This window comes from Salvelinus fontinalis, chromosome 8 (assembly GCF_029448725.1).
Source record: "Salvelinus fontinalis isolate EN_2023a chromosome 8, ASM2944872v1, whole genome shotgun sequence".
Classification (NCBI taxonomy): Eukaryota; Metazoa; Chordata; class Actinopteri; order Salmoniformes; family Salmonidae; genus Salvelinus; species Salvelinus fontinalis.
In genome coordinates this window covers 4620248-4645828 of record NC_074672.1, presented here as the reverse complement: position 1 = coordinate 4645828, position 25581 = coordinate 4620248, and the positions used below count along the sequence as shown (strand labels likewise).

Below are 25581 nucleotides of genomic sequence, written 5' to 3'. Positions count from 1 at the left end.
GCCATTGTGAGACCAGGCATGGAGATTCTGTATGAAATATGTATGTGGGGGGTTTTGTTCATTCATAAAATCTGGTCTCAGATTCACTAGCCATCACATTTGAGATTTTGTTTACTTTGAGACATTGTTTGAAACAATATACTCTACAATTACATCACATTTCCAATGGGCTCTCTGCTCATTTTGAAGTGATGATCAATTTTATTAGCCCAACCAACACAGTGAATGGGGAAAGGAATACCTAGGATAGGATAAAGTAATCCTTCTAACCCCCCCCCTCCCTAAAAGATTTAGATGCACTATTGTAAAGTGGTTGTTCCACTGGATATCATAAGGTGAATGCACCAATTTGTAAGTCGCTCTGGATAAGAGCGTCTGCTAAATGACTTAAATGTAATGTAAATGTAAATGTAAATGAAATGGATTCAAAGGGAACTCCCTCTGCTGGTGATTTGCTGAATGTGCAATCCTAAAGGAGGGCTGTGATTGGGTAATGACATAAATGTACATTTCTATGTATAAAATGGGTAATATCTTATCCAAGAGGCCAATATCTATCCAAGAAGCCACTGGACATTTGACATGCTTGAAGAGTATATTGTTCCAAAAAATGTCTAACAATAACCAAAAAGGGTACTTTTGAGATGCTAATATTAATACTTTTAACGTTGAATGAATGAGAAAAATTGTAATTCAAAATCTAGACAATCGTCATTTGTACGGTTCACAGATCATAGGGTATTAGAGGAGGCATCTATACCGTAGGTCTAAAAAGAGCCTAAAATTGGCACTCATGATTTTCCCCAGCAAAAATATAAAAATAACAACAAAAAAAAGGAATCGCCCCAATAGACCTTATTCACACTTGTTCATTGACCAACATGAATCAATGTAAAAACATCCATAGATTGCAACCAAAAAAAAAAAAATGACATTCAATCCTAAATTCAAATTGGCAAATTATAAATCAATATTGGATTGTCACAAATTTCAAACTCAAAAAAATATAATGCAGTATCATTTTCATGATTGAGTATGCATAATGCCTGCCAATTTGAAAAATAAATGGCAAAATCTGTTTGATATTTCATTTTGATGATACTGATACAACACCGGCATTTTTGAAAATGTAATGTACCGTTGAAGTCGGAAGTTCACACACTTAGGTCGGAGTCATTAAAACTACTTTTTCAACCATTTCTTGATAACAAATGACAGTTTTGGCGAGTTGGTTAGGACATCTACTTTGTGCATGACACAATTTTTCCAACAATTGTTACATTTTTCAAACAATTGTTCACTTCTTTGGGGGGGCGGTATATAGGGGGCGGTATTTTGACGTCTGGATGAAAAGCGTGCCCAAAGTAAACTGCCTGCTACTCAGGCCCAGAAACTAGGATATGAATATAATTGGTAGATTTGGATAGAAAACTCTAAAGTATCTAAAAAAAAACAATTAAAATAATGTCTGACTATAATAGAACTGAAATGGCAGGAGAAACAGAGGACAAACCAACAAATCCAAAAAAAATGGAATAACACCGATTTCAATGTCTGGCACGTTTATAATAGGGTGAAATTGTTCCCAATTGCAGTTCCTAGGGCTTCCACTAGATGGCAACAGTCTTTAGAAAGAGTTTCAGGCTGGTTTTTGGAAAAATTAGGGAGAAGTTGTTGTTTTTCTAGTGGCTCCCATTTTGGCTGTAGTGTTTCCAAGCGCATGGCCGAGAGAGCACATTTACATTTAAGTCATTTAGCAGACGCCCCATGCACCTCTCTGAGTCAGAGGGGTTAGGTTGAATGCGGAAGACACATTTCCGTTGAAGGCATTCAGTTCTACCACTGACTAGGAACCCCCCACCCCTTTCTATGTTTGAGTATCAACTGCTAGGGAAGAGAAGTATTAGCTTCTCCTCGTCAGACTCAATCTTACAGGCACAAACATGACTGAGTCACGTACCACGGTAACCTCCAGCCTGCTACTGCCTGAGTGGAGATGAGATGATGAAGTCATCAAATAAAAACTAATATACACAAGTGAAATATTTTGGAGAAAAAAAAAGTCTGCTGTTTTTGGGATATTGACTGTCAAGGATGAACAGAAATTCCAAAATATGTTTTTAGTTGATTATTTGTTTGCAATATGTGATCTATAGGGTGAGATCTTCATAAGCAGTTTATTCGATTGTGGGGTTTGAATAGTGTGAGAAGAAAACATATTTGGTAAGAATCACAACAAAGTGTACAAAATCTATTCTTAAATGGGCAGTAGCCTTTATTAAGTGTACAATTTTCAATTACAGCATTATTTAGTCTTCAGTTAGTTATACATTTTCTATTTGTTCAGTTACAAATAATATTTATATGTTAATATTATCTTCTGATTAATTATTATGTCACATATTTTAATTAAAAGCAAACTATTAGCTTCAAAAATCTAAGTTGGTATATCTAACTGTCCGATAACAGCATTCTGATAGAATGACTCGTCCTGCACTTTGTAAAAACCCAGAGTGCATTGAGTTAATTTTGGAAAATGATCTTGGGTCGATTCTAAACATCGCTTTGAATTCACATTGCTGATTCATACCACAAAATACGTGAAGTGAACTGGAAAAAATGATTGAGTCCTCATTCAAATGCAAGGGCAGTGTGAATAGAAATAACGGAGTTATTTGGCTTTTTTTTTTTTTTTACCCCAGAGTGCAATCGGTTATTTTAAAGAGGACTATATATGAAAACACACTTAGTGTAAACAAGCGTAACGGTAGGATGGGAATCTGTTGGCTACAAACAAGTATAGGCTTTGACAGAAGACAAATTATGCTTTTGGAAAGTAAATATAAACCTGCTACACGTCGTTTTGTCGGCATGGGTTATTCCAACGTCACGTCCCAGGCCTAGGCTGAAACCTAGGCCTGCAGGCGTCATATTTTGTCAATGTTTTCTCTAGCCTCACAAACCTTGACAACGACGAGGCTACGTTTGTCGGGTGACTGGTAATGTCATCCACTGCCTAGTTCTCAACCTATACACATCAGTCCTGCTCGTGGCATGGTGACACAACCATCTATAATTTAGGTACTCCGTTCACGTCCCTCGTTAAGTAGCCCTAAGAACTTTTGTGTTCTGTTGCCGTGGTTGAGTAGCATATAGCCCTACAAAATGTATTGATGGGGAGAGTAATTGATTGCTTTTCATATATTAAGCAATAATTTATAACATGTTAATTGTATATGCGTTTTATAAAACGCATAACAATTTGCAACTGGTTTCATGATCACTTATGGGAGAGGAAAGAGATCTGTAGAGGTAACAATATCGCCATAGCTGTAGCACTTAAAATACAATGTAACAGCATATATTCGTGGTAAGTGTGTGACTGTTACAAAGTAGCCTATAATGTGACAACTGATCGGCTCTGGACATATGTCGCTCATCATGTGATCGTTGATGCGTTCTGCTTGCATGAAAAGAAAATAGATCTGATGTAAAAGCATAATAAAAGGAAAAGTTGCCTCCTGATAGCTTACCTTTAGCATCCGTGATGAAGTTACCGAAGTGGTCAAATCAAGTCTTTATATTTCAGTCTGGCAAGTTATCTAACTTTCGGTCCGTGTTGCTGTCTTTCGTTTATTCTCAGGCGATCAATTCTGCGGCCACATCCACCGCCTACTGCAAGTAAGCTAAAATGTTCTTTACAAAACAGACACGTTCACGGTCTACAAATCACTTCCAAAGCTAATTGGTTACACACATTACAAAAAAGTCGCTTGCCAACATTTGTGTCATAGTCTTGGAATCAGCTGTCATCCTATGAAAATTGAATCTCAGGGTCGTTCCCCGTTCACTTAGAAAAATATATAATGGCGAGATGCTCATGTCTCCGCCCTAACAATGGGAGTCGTTGTCCCAAAGGCGGGAAGGCAGGCGACAAGCTTAGGTCCAAAATAAGCCCATCGAAATTTATTGGGCTTATTTTGGACAGATTTTGGCAAGAGTGAAACCTCTCGCTTCGCCTCTTCCTCTCTGACGTCAACGTCACCTCCCCTTTCATGAGAGGGACCCAATGGCTGCCCTTACTCTGCCTGAATTAAAATAAGACATAGTTTTACCACAGATAGACGAGTCAGATATATACTGGATGTATAAAAGAGGAAGCCCAGTGGCCGGCAGTGGGAGAAGATTGAGCTAGATGGTTTTTGGCCGAAATTCTGCAAATGTTCTCATAAATAAAACATTTGATCTCTATACAGTTCTGTTTCCATAACTAGAATCTATAACAAAAAGTTTGGTAGACTTGACTTACCTAATTGTTTATATAGATTACTTTGTTTAGGACGAGTGCACTAGATAGTGGGCGTTTTCCTAATTAACGTCTTGCATATTTTGTGAGGCACAAATGGTCTTCATCCTCTTCTTGGCGGTAGCTAGCTAGTCCCAAGTAGATATCTAGATGGCTAGTTAATTCACCCCCCCCAAAAAATTGTTTTAAACATACTTGGCCTATATAGCTAGAAATCGATTTCTTTGCAAGTTTTCCCACTACTAGTACTCCTTCTGTGAACTGTAACTGTAAAATGGAAGGGTGGAAAATCCCTTTTCCAGTTTCCAACAGACGTTGAAAGGTATGTCATAAATAACGAGAAGATGCAGTTGGAGTAATTATTGCATGGTGAGGCACACGTTGACTGTGTAATCTGTAGTGTGCTGTATCCATGACTACCCATTGAATCAATCACCAAAGCAATAATAACTGATAGATAAAACATGCTAGCTACCAGTAATGAAACAAATCTATAGCTGGGTTTAACACAATTAGCATGAGGCAGCATGGCTAGCAAACCTTAGTTTACCAATGTGCCCAGCCATATTGCATCCAAGGCCATCCCAGGGTATGCTGCACAATCAATAGAAGCCATCATTTGTGACACTGGGTCATTGCAAAGTAATTTATCGAGTTGTAGAACACCATTAAGTACTTCTTAAATGATGGTAGATGTCTGTAAAACGTTGTATAGGCAACTACTTATGTTCTGTTGCCCTATGATCAGATTTTAAGTGAGAATACCACAAAATATAGTATAATAAAATGTGAGATTAAACCTTACACACTTTTGTAATTATTCAGGAGGAAGATGTGGCTGAGAAACAGGTGTAGGGACATCAGTCTGAAGAAGTCCTTTGAGGACACTATGTGCGAGGAACACTTTGAAGAGTGTTTTAATCTGATTATTGAGTGTCTTTGTGATTAAAAATACTTTTCTGGAAGACACTGTCCTCTGAAGCAGTACCTACCAGATTAAATTGCATGAATCCACCCCCTCAATCTGCAACAGATGCACGTTGTAGTAGAAAAATAAGTAAGCCAACAACAACATTCGTAGCAATTAAATATTTTTATTTAACCAGGTAGGCTAGTTGAGAACAAGTTCTCATTTACAACTACGACCTGGCCAAGATAAAGCACAGCAGTTCGACACATACAACAACACACAGTTACACATGGAATAAACAAACAGTCAATAATACAGTAGAAAAAAGAAAAATCTATGTACAGTGAGTGCAAATGAGGTAAGATAAGGGAGGCAAGGCAATAAATAGGCCATGGTGGCGAAGTAATTACAATATAGCAATTAGACACTGGAATGGTAGATGTGCAGAAGATGAATGTGCAAATAGAGATACTGGGGTGCAAAGGAGCAAGATAAATAAATAAATACAGAATGGGGATAAGGTAGCTGTTTACAGATGGGCTATGTACAGGTGCAGTGATCTGTGAGCTGGTGCTTAAAGCTAGTAAGGGAGATATGGGTCTCCAGCTTCAGTGATTTTTGCAGTTCGTTCCAGTCATTGGCTGCAGAGAACTGGAAGGAAAGGCGGCCAAAGGAAGAATTGGCTTTGGGGGTGACCAGTGAGATATACCTGCTGGAGCGCATGCTACGGGTGGGTGCTGCTATGGTGACCAGTGAGCTAAGATAAGGCGGGGCTTTACCTAGCAGAGACTTGTAGATGACCTGGAGCCAGTGGGTTTGGCGACGAGTATGAAGCGATGGCCAGCCAACGAGAGCGTACAGGTCGCAGTGGTGGGTAGTATATGGGGCTTTGGTGACAAAACGGATGGCACTGTGATAGACTGCATCAAATTTGTTGAGTAGAGTGTTGGAGGCTATTTTATAGATGATATTGTCGAAGTCGAGGATCGGTAGGATGGTCAGTTTTACGAGGGTATGTTTGGCAGCATGAGTGAAGGATGCTTTGTTGCGAAATAGGAAGCCAATTCTAGATTTAATTTTGGATTGGAGATGCTTAATGTGAGTCTGGAAGGAGAGTTTACAGTCTAGCCAGACACCTAGGTATTTGTAGTTGTCCACATATTCTAAGTCAGAACCGTCCAGAGTAGTGATGCTGGATGGGCGGGCAGGTGCGGGCAGTGATCGGTTGAAGAGCATGCATTTAGTTTTACTTGCATTTAAGAGCAGTTGGAGGCCACGGAAGGAGAGTTGTATGGCAGTGAAGCTCGTCTGGAGGTTAGTTAACACAGTGTCCAAAAAAGGGCCAGAAGTATGCATCGTTATTATTTTATATCAACAGGATTAAAGTCTTGAATTGTCTATTTTTGAAGGAGAGGACAGGGATGCAGATGTAGGAGTGTTAGGTGAGAAAGACAGAGAGAACAAGAGAGTGAAGGCGAGCGTAGACCCAGCAGGTGGTCTGCAGGAGGTGGTCTGTCAGGTGACAGAGGTGGCAGGAGACTTCCTCACAAGCATACAGGAGGTGGTCTGTCAGGTGACAGGTGGCGGAAGGAGTCGTCCTCAGGAGCATAGAGGAAGCTCAGGTGTCAAAGGAAGCAGCATGTAGCACAGGTGTCATGCAGGAGGAGACCATCATCCAATTGAAGGAGGTCTATAGTATAATAATAATACACCCACAGTGATTAATTGCACACACATTGAAACAAAAATATCAAAGTTATTAATATCATACAGATGTTACTTTAATAAGAGAATACAGCTCCTAGAAAAGAAGCTGTCAAAATCACACAAAAAACAACAACAAGCAAATGCAAAGTAGGCATGCTGCAAGACCAAAAGCCACCAAAACCAAGTACGTCGTCATCTTATAGATTGGAATAACAAAAATGGAGGACATAATTGACAAAAACCCTTAGCGGTCTCTGGGCAAAAACTGGCATTGTGTAAGAGTCCTCTTACTTAGATCTAGTGCCTTTGATTTCATCCTGGAAGGCCATGTCGAGCATGTCTACCCCTCATAGAAAAAATTATAAAGAAATGCACCATGTGTAGAATGAGAGCACAGCTTAGAAAAATAAATGGTGAAGTTAACGAACCAAAAACCACAGCACAGCGAAAACTGAAGTGTTTCACCAGATAGCACTTTTCTTTTGGTGCCTGGACTCCCCCGTCTCATTATCCTGGTGAAGAGAACAAAAACAAACGGAGAAAGGGGGAGTCGTCCATTCCCTTTATCCCAGGGATCATCAACTAGATTCAGCCGCGTGCCAATTTTTTCTTGAGCAGATGGTTGGGGGCTGGAATGTAATTACAAATAATTTGTAGACTGGAAGAAGACCCCAAAAATATGTTTGGATAAAATAATAATTCAAACCTTGCTTACAATTGTATACGACCAGGTGTCTCTATTATGCACAGGAATACATTTGTCACACCCTGATCTGTTTCACCTGTTCCTGTGATTGTCTCCACCCCCTCCAGGTGTCGCTTGTTTTCCCCAGTGTATTTATCCCTGTGTTTCCTGTCTCTCTGCCAATTCGTCTTGTATGTTCCAAGTCAACCAGCGGTTTTCCCGTACTCCTGCCTTTGCTATTCTCTTTTTTTCTAGTCCTCACAGTTTTGACCCTTGCCTGTTCTGGACTATGTACCCGCCTGCCTGACCATTCTGCTTGCCTTGACCACGAGCTTTTCTGCCACTCTGTACCTTCTGGACTCTGATCTGGTTTTGACATTTTGGACTCTGATCTGGTTTTGACATTTTGCCTGTCCATGACTATTCTCTTGCCTACTCCTTTTGGATTATTAAACATTGTAAGACTCCAACCATCTGCCTCCGGTGTCTGCATCTGGGTCTCGCCTTGTCACGATAACATTAATAGATTCTTAAATAAAAATCACTTGGAGCTGATTTCCTGGTGTTTTTCCAGTAAAATATATATTTTAAATTGCCTCATTTGGGGGCCAAATAAAACCACCCATGTGCCAAATTTGGCCCGCAAGTTAGGGGAACAGTGCTTAGTCCTCATTGTCACTCAGAAACAAATTCCAATGTCCGCCTGGTAATGGTTCTGTTCAAAACAAAACGATTGTAAAATAATTTTCGTTCCAACACCTGGTTCTAGCTCTTTTGAAGTGTAACAATGTAGTACTGTAGAGAGTACAATAATTCATACAAACGCTGTTCATCCGTGCTCATCCATGTTCTAGCGATTTGTAGCTCTTCGAGTAAACATAACTTACGTCCTGGTCACTCTTGATGTGCGGTCCTGAATGATTAGCTAGCTAGACTAGCTAGTTACTCTGCTATTTTTCTGACACGTGCAGAATCGTATTTGTTGCGCTACAGTAACATTAGCTAGCTAACGTTAGCTGAGAAATATATAATGGTGTATATATCAAGCTAGCTATTTCTTTCTTGCCCATGAGAAATTATAACATGTATTAAGAGAAGAGTAACGGGTTAGCTATTAATAACCTCACTCAATTATATTTCACCAATAGTCTCCAGTATTGATTCCCAAAATGACAACTTAACTAGTCGTCAGCTAGTTTCTTGCATGTGCAGAGCCCAGCTAATTTAAAGTTATTGATTTAACTGTTAGCTAACTTAATGTTACTGTTCCTCAGCATGTTTTAACGGAAAATAGCTAGCCAAACAATTAACGCCCACTACAAAAGTTTTAATATATAATTTATATAACATTAAACTATATATTTGTAACTTTTCCATCTTGGTGGCGTTATAACAGTCTCAACAACGAATAGTTAAAGTTAGCTACATCAAATCAAGTGTTGAAGTCCCTCTTCAAATCTCCAGTCCAACGTCAGCATCTCATTTTGAACTTCATTTGAATATGATGACCATGTATTTTATTGACGTCACTAAGCCATTATTGAGAATTTTCCAGAACGTGTGGCAATTATTTATTTCAGAAGAGCTAGCAAGACTAGTGCACTCCATATGTGCTCTGGGTGATTAGACACCATTAGAGATGCACCTGTCTGGGGAGTGGACATGACTGGCTATTTCTGTAACTGTGTTATGGACTAATATATACTGTTGCTATGGTTACACATTTTGGGACTTTTCCAGAACATGGGTGTTCCTTTCAGAGGAGCTAGCAGGATGACATTGTCACGTTCCTGACCTGTTTTCTCTTGTTTTGTATGTGTTTAGTTGGTCAGGGCGTGAGTTGGGGTGGGCATTCTATGTTATGTGTTTCTATGTTTAGGTTCATTGTCATTTAGCCTGATATGGTTCTCAATCAGGGACAGGTGTTTTACGTTTCCTCTGATTGAGAACCATATTAAGGTAGGTTGTTTCACACTGTTTGTTTGTGGGTGGTTGTCTTCCGTGTTTGTGTCTGTGCACCACACGGGACTGTTTCGTTTGTTCGTTCGTTTTGTGTAGTCTGTACCTGTTCATGCGTTCTTCGTGTATATGTAAGTTCTCTAGTTCAGGTCTGTCTACATCGTTTATTTGTTTTGTAGTTTGTTGAAGTATTTTCGTGTTTCGTTTTTACTTTAATAAATATCTTTATGTCTACATATAACGACGCTGCGCTTTGGTCCAATCCCTACTCCTCCTCTTCGGACGAAGATGTCTGACATGTCTGTATATTTGAACTATTGGTGTGGCTCTAAAGTTTCCATGCCCTAATATGAAACCAAACTCAAATTAGTGTAAGGCAATAAGATAACGGTGGCTCCGGTATTTGTGAAATATTATTGACTGAATATTTCCACGACACCATCTGACCGACATCTGATCGACCAATAAATGCGACTTTGAAAATCCCATCTCGACACTTGATCCCACCTACTCGGCTCACTTGCCTCCCATTGGAAAGGACAGGATGTGGTCTATTTTAGTAGAACATCTTTGGTTTTACTTTAACAGAAGGCTGTGGAAGATACATAGGTTGCATTCCAAACACTTAAAAGACACACCCTATTCCCTCAGCCCTCAAATTAAGTGGACACTTATGATGACGTATTATGACGTCTGACGAGTATACACTTGCAGGGAAGGGGAGGAGGGAATGATTTTTAAATGGACCGCCCTTGCCCGGAAATTCGTCATCCGTTCATCACGCGATGATTGTGTTTTCAGCCACCGGTAGCTTGTGGGTGCTTTATATGCGCCGCAGTCAATTATGATTGCATGTCTACTTAAATTAACTTTATAATTACTAATATACACCTACTGTATGATAGCTAGCAAATTAATTTGCTAACTTATGTTAGCCTGCCAAGCTGGAACTTCTGAAGAAGGATAATGTTTCCAAAAGTTAAGCAAACAAAAACATCATTACTTTTACGAGACGTGTTTGTGCCGTCATGTGCATTAGTAGCACAATTTGTAACCTTTTTACGTTCGTTTTTACTTACTTGTATGCTGACTTATTGTCACGCCCTGACCATAGAGAGCCCTCGGGGTGTTTTAGGTCTATGGTGTTTTAGGTCAGGGCGTGACTTGGGGGGTTTCTAGGTATTATATTTCTATATTGGTGTGTGTATGGTTCCCAATTGGAGGCAGCTGATAATCGTTACCTCTAATTGGGGATCATACTTAGTGTGTCCTTTTTCCCACCTGCAATGTGGGATATTGTTTTGTGTGAGTGCCTATGTGCGTTACGTATTTCACAATCGTTATATCTTTGTTGTTTTGGAAGTTTCACTATCATTAAAATGTGGAACTCTACTCACTCTGCGCCTTGGTCCAATTATTCATACGACGGTCGTGACACTTATCCATATAAGTATATATAAGTTTCGGCTGACTTTTGTTAGCGGAAGTACAATCATCGCAAATTGAATTATGGGGCGTTTAAGAACCCGAGGTGAACATAATTGTACAATCGCAAACTCGATCAAAAACGAGGGCTGAGGGGCTTACGTTGCGAACTTCCCTTGTTTGGCTAATCATTTGGACCAACGTCCAAGATGGTGACGGGATTCCCCAAGGGCGTAAGGCGAGGGTAAGTGGACGAGGGTGTGTCTTTTATGAGTTTGAAATGCAGCCCTAGAACAGGGGTTAAAGGTCCACTTGACGATAATAAAGTGGTAATAACAGACATGTGCACATGTGTTTCAATTCCGTAAGTAATAGTAATAGTGGAATGAATGAGTGTTTCACAGTATTACTTATCCGCCAGTGTTCTGATTGGCTGTGATATTCGCCCTAATGATTTCTCCAGCTGGAGCAGCATCTGTTGTCAATGTGAAAGTTGTTCTGACTTGGTGGTTGTGTTGTCTATCGGAAATCATTATGGCATTTCCTGGTTGCAAGGATTCTACACAGTTTACTCAATTTCACTTCATGTACTGTTAGGTTCTAATTCTCAGAATAAAAAACTCAACGGAAAGCTTAACCAAGTTTATTCTTCCCAGAGGGTCACTACAGCTGCATTAGACAAAAACATTTTCACACAAGCACTGATATTTAACCCTTTCTCCTAGACTGAGTCTCCTACACATCTGAACAAACATTGTATATTTACTGCTAGGCAGGACACAAGTGATATGGGCCATAAACTTTTATTTCTCCCTTAATGTGACCTGACCTGATCTCGACCCCCCCCTTCATCAGTAATCCATGGCTCTCTCCCCTCATCAATGCCTGCCACGTGATCGCTTTCCCTCAGTGACATGAATATATTTATAATTATATTTCATATTCTCAGAACCCAACAGTACCCTCTAAATCACTGTAAAATATATTTTCAATAGACCAAAACCGCTGGTTGAAGCTGGTGGACCAAAACCAAAAGTAACTTGTAGCTTTCGGTTTTGGTACACCAACTTCAAAACAGCAGTAAAAATGCAAATTTTTTCTTATTGAAAATATATTTCTTAGCGATTTAGATGGTACAATGAATCCCTTGTTTTCTCTCACAGCCTGAAATTGAGTGAACAGCGTAGAATTTTAGCAACCAGGAAATGACAGAACTATTTCCACTAGATAACACAGCCACAAAGTCTGATGTTAGCAAAATTTGAAACGTTTTTTTTTTTTTTACGTTGGATAAAAGTACAGACTCAGAGCTAGAAAATGATATATCATAAACTACAGTTGAGGAACAATGGGAAAGTGATTTTTGTTTTATTTTTTTAACTTTAACCCCCCTTTTTCTCCCTAATTTCATGGTATCCAATTGGTAGTACAGTCTTCTCTCATAGCTGCAACTCCTGTACGGACTCGGGAGAGGCGAAGGTTGAGAGCCATGCGTCCTCCGAAACACAACCCAACCAAGCCGCACTGCTTCTTGACACAATGCCCGCTTATCCCGGAAGCCAGCCACACCAATGTGTTGAAGGAAACACCGTGCACCTAGCGACCGTGTCAGTGTGCATGCGCCTGGCCCGCCACGAGTCACTAGAGCATGATGGGACAAGGACATCCCGGCCGGCCAAACCCTCCTCTAACACGGACGACGCTGGGCCAATTGTGCGCCGCCCCTTGGGTCTCCCGGTCAAACCAGGATCTCTAGTGGCACCGCTAGCAACTGCAATGCAGTGCCTTAGACCACTGCACCACGTAACAATGGGAAAGTTGATCAACTTGTAGGCTCACTTTTGAGAAAATGGCCCTTTAATGTTTGGTACCAACTAGAGAGCTTTTCTTTGTCTACACCCATTCAGCATCAATCACACCCTCTTAAGCTTTAGCCCCACTCATCTCTTTAAGGATTCACATGTGAGTGTTTCACCTGTCCTTGTGATTGTCTCCACCCCCTCCAGGTGTCGCTTATTTTCCCCAGTGTATTTATCTCTGTGCTTCCTGTCTCTCTGTGCCAGTTCGTCTTGTATGTTTTCAAGTCAACCAGCGTTTTCCCCATTCTCCTGCTTTTTGCATTCTCCTTTTTCTAGTCCTCCCGGTTTTGACCCTTGCCTGTTTCTGGACTTTGTACCCGCCTGACTGACCATTCTGCTTACCTTGACCACGAGCCTGTCTGCGACTCTGTACCTCAAATGCTCTGGCCGAGGAGTAGGGTTGATTAGAGCTTTATGACCTAACAACAGCAGTCAAGCTCCCAAGCTAACTGGCTAACGTTGGCTTGCTTTTCAGCTACCTCCAGACACAAATGAGAGAACAGCTCACTGACCATTTTACTTGCCCTAGCAGAGCTGGTTAGGCTGTTTTTATGTTATGCAGAGAGTTGGTGACTGCAACTGTGCTGCTAGCAACAATTGAATTGCGCTTTTTTGCCAACATTTACTGACACCGGCCATATTCAAGGGGTTTTGAGCGTTCGTAAATTTGTCAGTTATTCTGCACTCTGGCACACTCAGACGAGAGTGCTCTGAAATTGGAGTAGATACCCAGAGAGAATTTACCACCTACGTCTATCGACAGTTGTTGCTGTGACGTCATAAACATTCTATTAAAATAGTTACTTGCATTGTGGAGTCTTTTGTTTAGGCATGTTGCTAACTAGCTAGTGAAACAATTAACCATAATCAAATCAAATCAAATTTTATTTGTCACATACACATGGTTAGCAGATGTTAATGCGAGTGTAGCGAAATGCTTGTGCTTCTAGTTCCGACAATGCAGTAATAACCAACGAGTAATCTAACCGAACAATTCCACAACTACTACCTTATACACACAAGTGTAAAGGGATAAAGAATATGTACATAAAGATATATGAATGAGTGATGGTACAGAACGGCATAGGCAAGATGCAGTAGATGGTATCGAGTACAGTATATACATATGAGATGAGTAATGTAGGGTATGTAAACATAAATGTATTACATAAAGATGGCAAGATGCAGTAGATGATATAGAGTACAGTATATACATATACATTATATTAAGTGGCATTGTTTAAAGTGGCTAGTGATACATTTTTGATCAATTTCCATTATTAAAGTGAGCTGGAGTTGAGTCAGTATGTTGGCAGCAGCCACTCGATGTTAGTGGTGGCTGTTTAACAGTCTGATGGCCTTGAGATAGATGGCCTTGAGATAATCCCAACTAATAACGTTACTGCATGAATCTGCTGGTAGCTAACCAACCAGGTTCAATGTTAGCTAGCTAACATTAGGCTAAAACTAGCAATGCAAATGGCTCTGAGACACAAATAATAGTACTACACAGATCATACAGGTAATGTTAGCTAGCCAGCCAGCTAATGTTAGCTAGCTAACAGTACACTTTAACTTGAAATGAAAATGACTTTCTGACAAAATTAGAAACGTGTAATATCTGAAAATGTAGCTAGCTAGACTCTCTTACCCGTATATATGGATGGACGCTTCTCTCGCTCTCTGTCACAGATGCCATGGTTGCCCTTAGTTTGAAGATGTAATCCGGAGACAGGTGTTTTATACAACAGCTTTCTGTGTGTTCTCTTTTCGACTCCGTCTGCATTTATTCAATCAAATGTCCGAATTTCAAAACTCGGTCCTCCAGAAAGTGGAGAGCAACACTTATGCAGTTTTACTACATGATATCTTTCAAAAAAGCCACTTTAGAAAGGATTACCTACACATACTCATGTTATAGACAGTAGCGTGCTACATGGAAAACCAATCCGAACTCATCTCTCTGCATGTCTAGCCCACTCATTATCTCAGCCAATCATGGCTAGCGGGAAGGTTGATGTCATTTTCTGTTGCTAAACCAACTAGGCTCCTAATTTTAAAATGTTATTCATATTTACAGATGGCATACAAGTTTGTTATTAAGGCACATGAAAGTTCACATGTTCCCGAAGGCAATTCTTGGGAAAAACATGCATTTTGATTTAAAAAAATGTTTACGTTCAAATGGTGCTCCTGTGAAGTAGTGACGCGCAACATGCGTCTAGTTTCCTGAAACGAGTCACATATGTTTGCATTTTCTTCTTCCATAAAACTTTAACACGACTGGTAGGAGATGTTTGTTGAAAGGGGGCTCGAAGAAGGAGACTGCAAAGTCTAGGCACTGCTGCTCTCTTTGTTCTGAGTGTTTGCAGTGCTAGCGTTTTTAGCTAATCTGTGCATCTCACATGTATGTGCCTAGTATGATAGTTTCCTTGCTCTTTCTTAGCAAGTAATGACAACATGACAATAACAGTAGCTGATGTAATGAAAAGTTTGAGGGTGGTTGATAATGGAGGACATCAGGTGGATCCACATCTGGGTGTTGGGCAGAACCCCTAGGTCCTGGAGAACAGGAGCAGAGTTAAAGGGAACAGGGTAGGAAACAGAGACGTAAACAAGCAAGCACACAGGTTACAGATTTATCAGGTATGTAAAAAAATACAGTTAATTTTAATGTTTGTTTCGACATGAAATAATGTTAACGACAGACAGAAAAGAAAGGATACCTGTATGTAATTTTTTATGTCAGTGAGGTTGATGAGGGAGGTAAGGGATGGTCCCTGGAAAATATGAGTTGTGAGAGAAACTCCAGGGTGTTGTCATAACCACTGGAGTCATACACCTTAACTATACCTACCTGGAAACGGCGGTTACTTAATGTGACCCAGTGGTTAACCTTGAGATTGACTATTTGGAGAAAACCCTGTGCCAGTGTTGGTACTGCTGACAGCATGGCGATGCTGCCCATCACAAGGTGGCAAATACAAATAGTTATCATCTGAGATTTTTATATTCACCTCGATGGATGGTGATCCCAGCTAGGAGCGAAAGAGCAGCAATATTTCCCAGGTCTCGCCTTCCTTTTGTCCTTCTTCCAAGCCAAGTCATTCGCCCGGATGTTGAAGCACTTGGTCCCCTTGATTCTCCTCCAGTGGCAGTGATCGCATCTAAACTTTCATAGTATTACCACGACGACCGGCAAAACAGTTCGTCTTTCAATCACCCACGTGGGTATAACCAATGAGGAGATGGCACGTAGGTACCTGCTTCTATAAACCAATGAGGAGAGGCAGGACTTGCAGCGCGATCTGCGTCACAAATAGAACTGACTTCTATTTTAGCCCTTGGCATCGCAGACGCTCGCGAGCAGTGTGGGTGCAATAATTGAATAACATGGATTTCTAAATTTATTTTGCGACGTGTCCGGTCTGGTCAGCATGTTATATGGATCTCCCCAGATTTGTTATTGGATTGCTGGGACAAGTCATTCGAACCATGGCTATAGCTGATACTACATACTGTACATTGTTTCATACACATTTAAAATACAGAAGTGACAAAATAGATGAATAGGCATTAGATCAGTGTAAGAAAGTTTGACTGGTACAACACAAGATCAGCCGGTGCAGTGGCATCACTAAAACACTCAAATGGTGCTCTCTATAGGTTGGTCCTTGAAGGAAAATAGGTCCTATAGGTTTTTTTGGTAGCAAGGCTAATTCTTATAATGTGGTGGCTTTTCTGTCCCCATGAAATATCAGTTCTTATACTGAACAAAATATAAATGCAACATGTAAAGTGTTGGTCCCATGTTTCAAGAGCTGAAATAAACGATTCCAGAAATTTTCCATAATCACATAAAGCTGATTTCTCTAAAATATTGTGCACAAATGTGTTTACATCCCTGTTAGTGAGCATTACTCCTTTGCCAAGATAATCCATCCACCTGACAGGTGTGGCATATCAAGAAGCTGAATAAACAGCATGATCAATACACAGGTGTGGGGGGGGCTCATTCTGATTGGCTGGGCCTGGCTCCCCAGTGGTTGGGCCTATGCCCTACTCCAAGGCCTACCCATGGCTGAAATAACGTTGCGTTTGTATTTTTCTTCAGTATATTTAGTGAACAATCGTGTACAATGTGGATTCCAAAAGTCTTTAAATAAGGTCAGGTGTCCTTTACCTTAAAAAAAATATGATATATATGATATATATAGATCTTGAAAGGGAATTTTATATATTTTACACTTTCAGTGGATGTAGGCGTTTTTGCCATGTCCCCAGGTGTTATTCGTCAACTTTCACAATAAATATAATCCATAAAATACAATATTTAATTATTTAATAGTCCTAGTTTATTACTCATCAATAAAGTTTTTTTTTTCATGATTATTGTATTACTATTATTTAAGATTTTCTGTGTCCCTGATATCACTTTCCACCCTGTTAGTCCTACAATTACACCACATGCAGGAAGTGCCATTTCTTTGGTGGGAAAACAATTCAAAGCAAAATACATACAAACACTCAGTTTTATACATTTTCCCATGTTTCATGTTGTTAGTCTGTACGTCTCATTAATACATTTTCACCCTATAGAAATACTAATGGCGTATTTTTGTAGCCACGTTGGACAAAGCCTATGGGGAAAATTAATGCCGTTTTTGGGGATAAACGCAGAAAATAAGGTAAGCACATGCTTACAGGCTGACTACACCGCTCGCGTTGCAAAATAAATGTAGGAATCTATATTATTCAATTATTGCGCCAACGACCGTCTGTGTTGCCAAGGGCTAAAATAGAAGTCAGTTCTATTTCTGACGCAGATCGCGCTGCAAGTCCTGCCTCTCCCATCTCCTCATTGGTTTATAAAAGCAGGTACCCACATGCCATCTCCTCATTGGTTATACCCACGTGGGTGACTGAAAGACGAACGAGTTCAGTGGCGATAATGCACCTAATTTATGAAAGTTTCCAATCGCAATATAAAGTCAAGAGAAGAAAAAGCCTAGAACAAGGAGAGATGACTAGAAACGATTCAGTTGACAGTTTTGTGTGTGGATTAATTGTCAGAGTAGAGGTCCTTGTGCATTTCAGGTAAAATAACAACTCAATGTTTATATCCCGGGACAAATTAGCTATCAACTGCAAGCTAGCTAAATAGGACAAATTAGCTAGCAAGTGCAAGCTAGCTAGCTAAATTGCCATAAATGTTTAATGCTTTTCGACCTGTCCCCAAATTAATGTAATTTGTTCAGAGTTTGTTTTGATATTTTAACCTGCGTGTCGTGAACTCGTTTGGTGTGGGGGGACAAAATACATTTATGCGCGATGGTGCACGGGCGCGGCCGGTTTGGGTTCCGTGTAAGGAAATCTTGTACATTTTGTTCTATGAAATTAATCTTCATCAGCTAACGTCACTTTGTGAATTTTGAAGCATTTATATAATAAAAAACAGATAAAGGCTTCATAAAGGTCATGTTAACTGACTGCTATTATCTCATACCTCAGACCTTATTTTTATTCCAAAAACCCTATTCATTTTTCCCATAGGGATGGCTGAACGAACCAGAGGTAACTAATTTCCGGGTTTTAGAACTACAAGCTGGCGATGTCTATGAAGCTAAATTATAGAGAGAAAAAATATGATAGAACATCAGAAGAGGCTTTACAATAAATATAATTACTTACATCTAAACGGGAAAAACTGAAGACAAGCCGAAATAGGCATGATATGAAAACATTGGTAACATTCGTAACTCCTTACATTAAAGAACACTAATGGGGGCAGTTAAAGGTTTACATTAGTAGTTAATTATTACTTTACAGATGCACTGAACATAAATATAAACGCAACAATTTCAAAGATTTTACCGAGCTACAGTTCATATAAAGAAATCAGTCAATAGAAATTTATTTTATTTTTTATTTCACCTTTATTTAACCAGGTAGGCTAGTTGAGAACAAGTTCTCATTTACAACTGCGACCTGGCCAAGATAAAGCATAGCAGTGTGAACAGACAACAACACAGAGTTACACATGGAGTAAACAATAAACAAGTCAATAACACAGTAGGGAAAAAATGAGTCTTTTGTGTGCAAAAGGCATGAGGAGGTAGGCAATAAATAGGCCATAGGAGCGAATAATTACAATTTAGCAGATTAACACTGGAGTGATAAATCATCAGATGATCATGTGCAAGTAGAGATACTGGTGTGCAAAAGAGCAGAAAAGTAAATAAATAAAAACAGTAAGGGGATGAGGTAGGTAAATTGGGTGGGCTGTTTACAGATGGACTATGTACAGCTGCAGCGATCGGTTAGCTGCTCAGATAGCAGATGTTTAAAGTTGGTGAGGGAAATAAAAGTCTCCAACTTCAACGATTTTTGCAATTCGTTCCAGTCTCAGGCAGCAGAGAACTGGAAGGAAAGGCGGCCAAATAAGGTGTTGGCTTTTGGGATGATCAGTGAGATATACCTGCTGGAGCGCGTGCTACGGGTGGGTGTTGTTATCGTGACCAGTGAACTGAGATAAGGAGGAGCTTTACCTAGCATGGACTTATAGATGACCTGGAGCCAGTGGGTCTGGCGACGACTATGTAGCGAGGGCCAGCCGACTAGAGCATACAGGTCGCAGTGGTGGGTGGTATAAGGTCTTTTAGTAACAAAACGGATGGCACTATGATAAACTGCATCTAGTTTGCTGAGTAGAGTATTGGAAGCTATTTTGTAGATGACATCGCCGAAGTCGAGGATCGGTAGGATAGTCAGTTTTACTAGAGTAAGTTTGGCGGCGTGAGTGAAGGAGGCTTTGTTGCGAAATAGAAAGCCGATTCTTGATTTGATTTTGGATTGGAGATGTTTAATATGATCTGGAAGGAGAGTTTACAGTCTAGCCAGACACCTAGGTATTTATAGATGTCCATATATTCTAGGTCGGAACCATCCAGGGTGGTGATGCTAGTCGGGCGGGCGGGTGCAGGCAGCGAACGGTTGAAAAGCACGCATTTGGTTTTACTAGCGTTTAAGAGCCTTTGGAGGCCACGGAAGGAGTGTTGTATGGCATTGAAGCTCATTTGGAGGTTAGATAGCACAGTGTCAAAGGAAGGGCCAGAAGTATACAGAATGGTGTCGTCTCCGTAGAGGTGGATCAGGGAATCGCCCGCAGCAAGAGCAACATCATTGATATATACAGAGAAAAGAGTCGGCCCGAGAATTGAACCCTGTGGTACCCCCATAGAGACTGTCAGAGGACCGGACAGCATGCCCTCCGATTTGACACACTGAACTCTGTCTGCAAAGTAGTTGGTGAACCAGGCAAGGCAGTCATCAGAAAAACCGAGGCTACTGAGTCTGCCGATAAGAATATGGTGATTGACAGAGTCAAAAGCCTTGGCCAGGTAGATGAAGACGGCTGCACAGTACTGTCTTTTATCGATGGCGGTTATGATATCGTTTAATACCTTGAGCGTGGCTGAGGTGCACCCGTGACCGGCTCGGAAACCGGATTGCATAGCGGAGAAGGTACGGTGGGATTCGAGATGGTCAGTGATCTGTTTATTAATTAACTTCTTGCCACTATAGGGGGTGCTGTTTCGCATTAGCATAATTTGCTCTACAGATTAAACTGCCTAGTACTCAATTCTTGCTCGTACAATATGCATATTATTGTTATTATTGGATAGAAAACACTCTCTAGTTTCTATAGCCGTTTGAATTATGTCTCTGAGTGGAACAGAACTCATTCTACAGCACTTTTCCTGATATGGAGTGAGATTTCAGAAATCTTGGCCACTGGTCCCAGGTCAGTTTTAAAGTCCCTGTGAATCCTATGAGGATACAAACACTGCCCACGCCTTCCTCTAGATGTCAGTAAGAGGTGACAATTTGAATGGAGTCGATTGCGCAATCAGGGCCTGTATAAAAGAGCACAAGGCGGAAGTGGCTTTCTTTTCCTGCTGCGCCTGACGCACGAAGGACGTCGGACTGGCTCTCTTTCCAAGCTTTGGTTTAGCCACTTATATATCGCCGGTCATGTTTTTACTCGTTATAGGTGTTAAAAACATCATAAGGTAGTTAATTTAAATCGTTTTATAGCAATTTATATCCGTTTAGTGCGATTTTGAGGCATTTCTTTGTGATGCACTTTGAAGCGCCGGGCACGTTTCCAGTACCGGTCGAACGTTAGTGGGCATTTCGACGGACAAGAGGACATCTTTCGACCAAAAGAAGATTAGACCCAAGAAAGGATACATTGCCCAAGATTCTGATGGAAGATCACCTCATAGTAAGAAATATTTAAGATGATAAATCGTTGTTCTGTCGAAAAATTTTAAACGCATATTCCGCCATTTTTTTTGGTATAGCTTCGCTTGGCGAACCCTGTATTGCACAGTAAGGATAATTTTAGAAATGTAATTCAGCGATTGCATTAAGAACTAATTTGTCTTTCGATTGCTGTCCACCCTATATATATATATATATTTTTTTTATATATTTTTTTAATTTTTATCCCATTTTCTCCCCAATTTTCGTGGTATCCAATCGCTAGTAATTACTACCTTGTCTCATCGCTACAACTCCCGTATGGGCTCGGGAGAGACGAAGGTCGAAAGCCATGCGTCCTCCGAAGCACAACCCAACCAGCCGTACTGCTTCTTAACACAGCGCGCCTCCAACCCGGAAGCCAGCCGCACCAATGTGTCGGAGGAAACACCGTGTACCTGGCCCCCTTGGTTGGCGCGCACTGCGCCCGGCCCGCCACAGGAGTCGCTGGAGCGCGATGAGACAAGGATATCCCTACCGGCCAAACCCTCCCTACCCCGGACGACGCTATGCCAATTGTGCGTCGCCCCACGGACCTCCCGGTCGCGGCCGGCTGCGACAGAGCCTGGGCGCGAACCCAGAGACTCTGGTGGCGCAGTTAGCACTGCGATGCAGTGCCCTAGACCACTGCGCCACCCGGGAGGCCCCACCCTATATTTTTTAGTAAAGTTTACGATTAGTTATTCATTACGCCAGATCACTGTCCAAAATGGCGCCCGACATTTTCAGGCTAGTTTTGCTAGTATTGTCATTGTATAACCACGTTTTTTTGTGGCTAAATATGCACATTTTCGAACAAACTCTATATGTATGTTGTAATATGATGTTACAGGAGTGTCATCGGAAGAATTCTGAGAAGGTTAGTGAAAAAATTAATATATTTTGGCGATGATTACGTTATCGCTCTCTTTGGCTTGAATCAATGCTCGGGTAACGTTTGCACATGTGGTATGCTAATATAACGATTTATTGTGTTTTCGCTGTAAAACACTTAGAACATCTGAAATATTGTCTGAATTCACAAGATCTGTGTCTTTCCATTGCGGTGAGCTGTGCATTTTTAAGAAATGTTTTATGATTAGTAATTAGGTAATACACGTTGCTCTCTGTATTTATTCTAGTCGAGTTGTGATGGTGGGTGCAATTGTAAACTATGATTTCTACCTGAAATATGCACATTTTCCTAACAAAACCTATCCTATACAATAAATATGTTATCAGACTGTCATCTGATGAGGTTTTTTCTTGGTTAGTGGCTATCAATATCTTTATTTGGCCGAATTGGTGATAGCACCTGATGGAGTAAGAAACTGATGGAGTTAGAAAAGTGGTGTCTTTTGCTAACGTGGTTAGCTAATAGATTTACATATTTTGTCTTCCCTGTAAAACCTTTTAAAAATCTGAAATGGTGGCTTTATTCACAAGATCTGTATCTTTCATTTGGTGTCTTGGACTTGTGATTTAATGATATTTAGATGCTACTATTTAATTGTGACGCTATGCTAGCGATGCTAATCAGTGTGGGGGGGTGGGGGGTGATCCCGGATACGGGGTTGAGGTTCGTGAAAGGTTAACTTGGCTTTCGAAGACCTTAGATAGGCAGGGCAGGATGGATATAGGTCTGTAACAGTTTGGGTCCAGGGTGTCTCCCCCTTTGAAGAGGGGGATGACCGCGGCAGCTTTCCAATCCTTGGGGATCTCAGACGATATGAAAGAGAGGTTGAACAGGCTGTTAATAGGGGTTGCGACAATGGCGGCGGATAGTTTCAGAAATAGAGGGTCTAGATTATCAAGCCCAGCTGATTTGTATGGGTCCAGGTTTTGCAGCTCTTTCAGAACATCTGCTATCGGGATTTGGGTAAAGGAGAAGCTGGGGACGCTTGGGCGAGTAGCTGCGGGGGGGGGACGGAGCTGTTGGCCGAGGTTGGAGTAGCCAGGTGGAAGGCATGGCCAGCCGTTCAAAAATGCTTGTTGAAGTTTTCGATTATCATGGATTTATCGGTGGTGACCGTGTTACCTAGCCTCAGTGCAGTGGGCAGCTGGGAGGAGGTGGTCTTGTTCTCCATGGACTTTACAGTGTCCCAGAACTTTTTGGAGTTAGAGCTACAGGATGCAAATTTCTGCTTGAAAAAGCTAGCCTTTGCTTTCCTGACTGACTGCGTGTATTGGTTCCTGACTTCCCTGAACAGTTGCATATCGCGGGGACTATTCGATGCTATTGCAGTCCGCCACAGGATGTTTTTGTGCTGGTCGAGGGCAGTCAGGTCTGGAGTGAACCAAGGGCTATATCTGTTCTTAGTTCTGCATTTTTTTAACGGGGCATGCTTATCTAAGATGGTGAGGAAGTTACTTTTAAAGAATGACCAGGCATCCTCAACTGACGGGATGAGGTCAATATCCTTCCAGGATGCCCGGGCCAGGACAATTAGAAAGGCCTGCTCGCAGAAGTGTTTTAGGGAGCTTTTGACAGTGATGAGGGGTGGTTGTTTGACCGCGGACCTGTAGCGGATACAGGCAATGAGGCAGTGATCGCTGAGATCCTGATTGAAGACAGCAGAGGTGTATTTGGAGGGCAAGTTGGTCAGGATAATGTCTATGAGGGTGCCCATGTTTACGGATTTAGGGTTGTACCTGGTGGGTTCCTTGATGATTTGTGTGAGATTGAGGGAATCTAGCTTAGATTGTAGGACTGCCGGGGTGTTAAGCATATCCCAGTTTAGGTCACCTAACAGAACAAACTCTGAAGCTAGATGGGGGGGGCGATCAATTCACAAATGGTGTCCAGGGCACAGCTGGGAGCTGAGGGGGGGGTCGGTAGCAGGAGGCAACAGTGAGAGACTTATTTCTGGAAAGATTCATTTTTAAAATTAGAAGTTCGAACTGTTTGGGTATGGACCTGGAAAGTATGACATTACTTTGCAGGCTATCTCTGCAGTAGATTGCAACTCCTCCCCCTTTGGTTACTGGACCAACGCTCTAACCACTAGAAGTACCCCCTCATGCGACCGTTGTGATTCATAGATTAGGTATACATTTGACAAAAATGAGGTTTACGCACCCAGTCAAGTTTGACAGACTTGTTTTCAATGTCAGGCAAGTAGGAGTTGAACTCAGTGTTGAGTTTGGATAAATGTGAACTTTCTATTTGCACCATAGGAGCTCTGTCAACATCACATATAGAAAGGTAGGTGTCAAGCTGCTGTAAACAACTGATATCTTCACAGTTCCTTTCCCAGAGTTGGATCTTCATGAATCCACACGCTTTGTCATACATGTTTAGAATGTGTGTCTTTACCTAGCAAAGTTAGATGTCCGCAAGATAGGCAAGGCGTCCTCCCCAGCCTGTGTCCTTGAACACAGCCAAAAGGGGGCGTGAGTGCTCATACAGAAAATCACTGGCGCGCAATAGCCAACGGACGTCAGTGTGGAGCAGTAGCTGCTGGTTCTCAGTCCCACTGTCATCACAGAGCCTTTCAAAGTCGGTAATTCAGAAGCCTAGACTGGATAAAGTCATTCAAAATCACGTAACTCGGAACTCCTCTTGCTGGCCAATGCCTTCCTGTGAATGATAGTTTTATTTCACTCTCCCAGGCATTGGTGCCACAAAATCCACGCACACATGAAGACAAGATTTCCAATCCAGATTGTGCTCTTAGAAAATGCTGTCAACGTGAAACACATTCTCACCTGTAGTTCTCCCCATTAGCTTCTTGGTGAACAGAATGTGCTCATTAAATTTCCAAAAATGTTCTGTATCGCACACACACAATCAACTGGGCTTCCCCACTGACATCAGTTGATTCGGCCAACTGCAAAGAAAATAGACCGGAATAATTTTTTACACCCCAAGCTCTATGGCACACTAAGTTATTTGACAATGTTACAGTCTTCACTGCATCAACAGCTATCTTATCAATCATAGTTTCTGCGAGAATAACAGCAGCAGGAACTCTAGTGCACGGAGCAAAAGATCACGTGCACTTGGTGCGAGCAGATAATCAACCATTGATCCAACGGGCAGGCGGGCGGAGGCTAGGTATTCTCATCAACGGGGCTGTGGTGGAGCAGGTTGAGAGCTTCAAGTTCCTTGGTGTCCACATTAACAAAGTAGAATGGTCCAAACACACCAAGACAGTCGTGAAGATGGCACGAAAGCCTACTCCCCCTCAGGAAACTAAAAAGATTTGGCATGGGTCCTCAGATCCTCAAAAGGTTCTACAGCTGCAACATCAAGAGCATCCTGACTGGTTGCATCACTGCCTGGTAATGCACTCTGACCGCAAGGCACTACAGAGGGTAGTGCGTACGACCCAGTACATCACTGGGGCTAAACTGCCTGCCATCCAGGACCTCTACACCAGGCGGTGTCAGAGGAAGGCACTGCTACTCTGTTCATCATATATGC

At 41.4% G+C, this 25581-nt stretch overlaps 2 protein-coding genes across 2 annotated transcripts in view; both read right to left on the bottom strand.

Moving 5' to 3' along the window:
- dnmbp (dynamin binding protein) overlaps nt 1–4031 on the bottom strand; it is a 114209-nt gene extending 110178 nt beyond the window's left edge. Inside the window, exon 1 of the mRNA XM_055930784.1 lies at nt 3534–4031. The gene's annotated coding sequence lies outside the window, so the exon portion shown is untranslated. The remainder of the gene's footprint in view (nt 1–3533) is intronic.
- The window catches only part of LOC129860409 (uncharacterized), a 269201-nt gene that overhangs the window by 163249 nt on the left and 80371 nt on the right, over nt 1–25581 (bottom strand). The gene's annotated exons all lie outside the window — the stretch shown is intronic.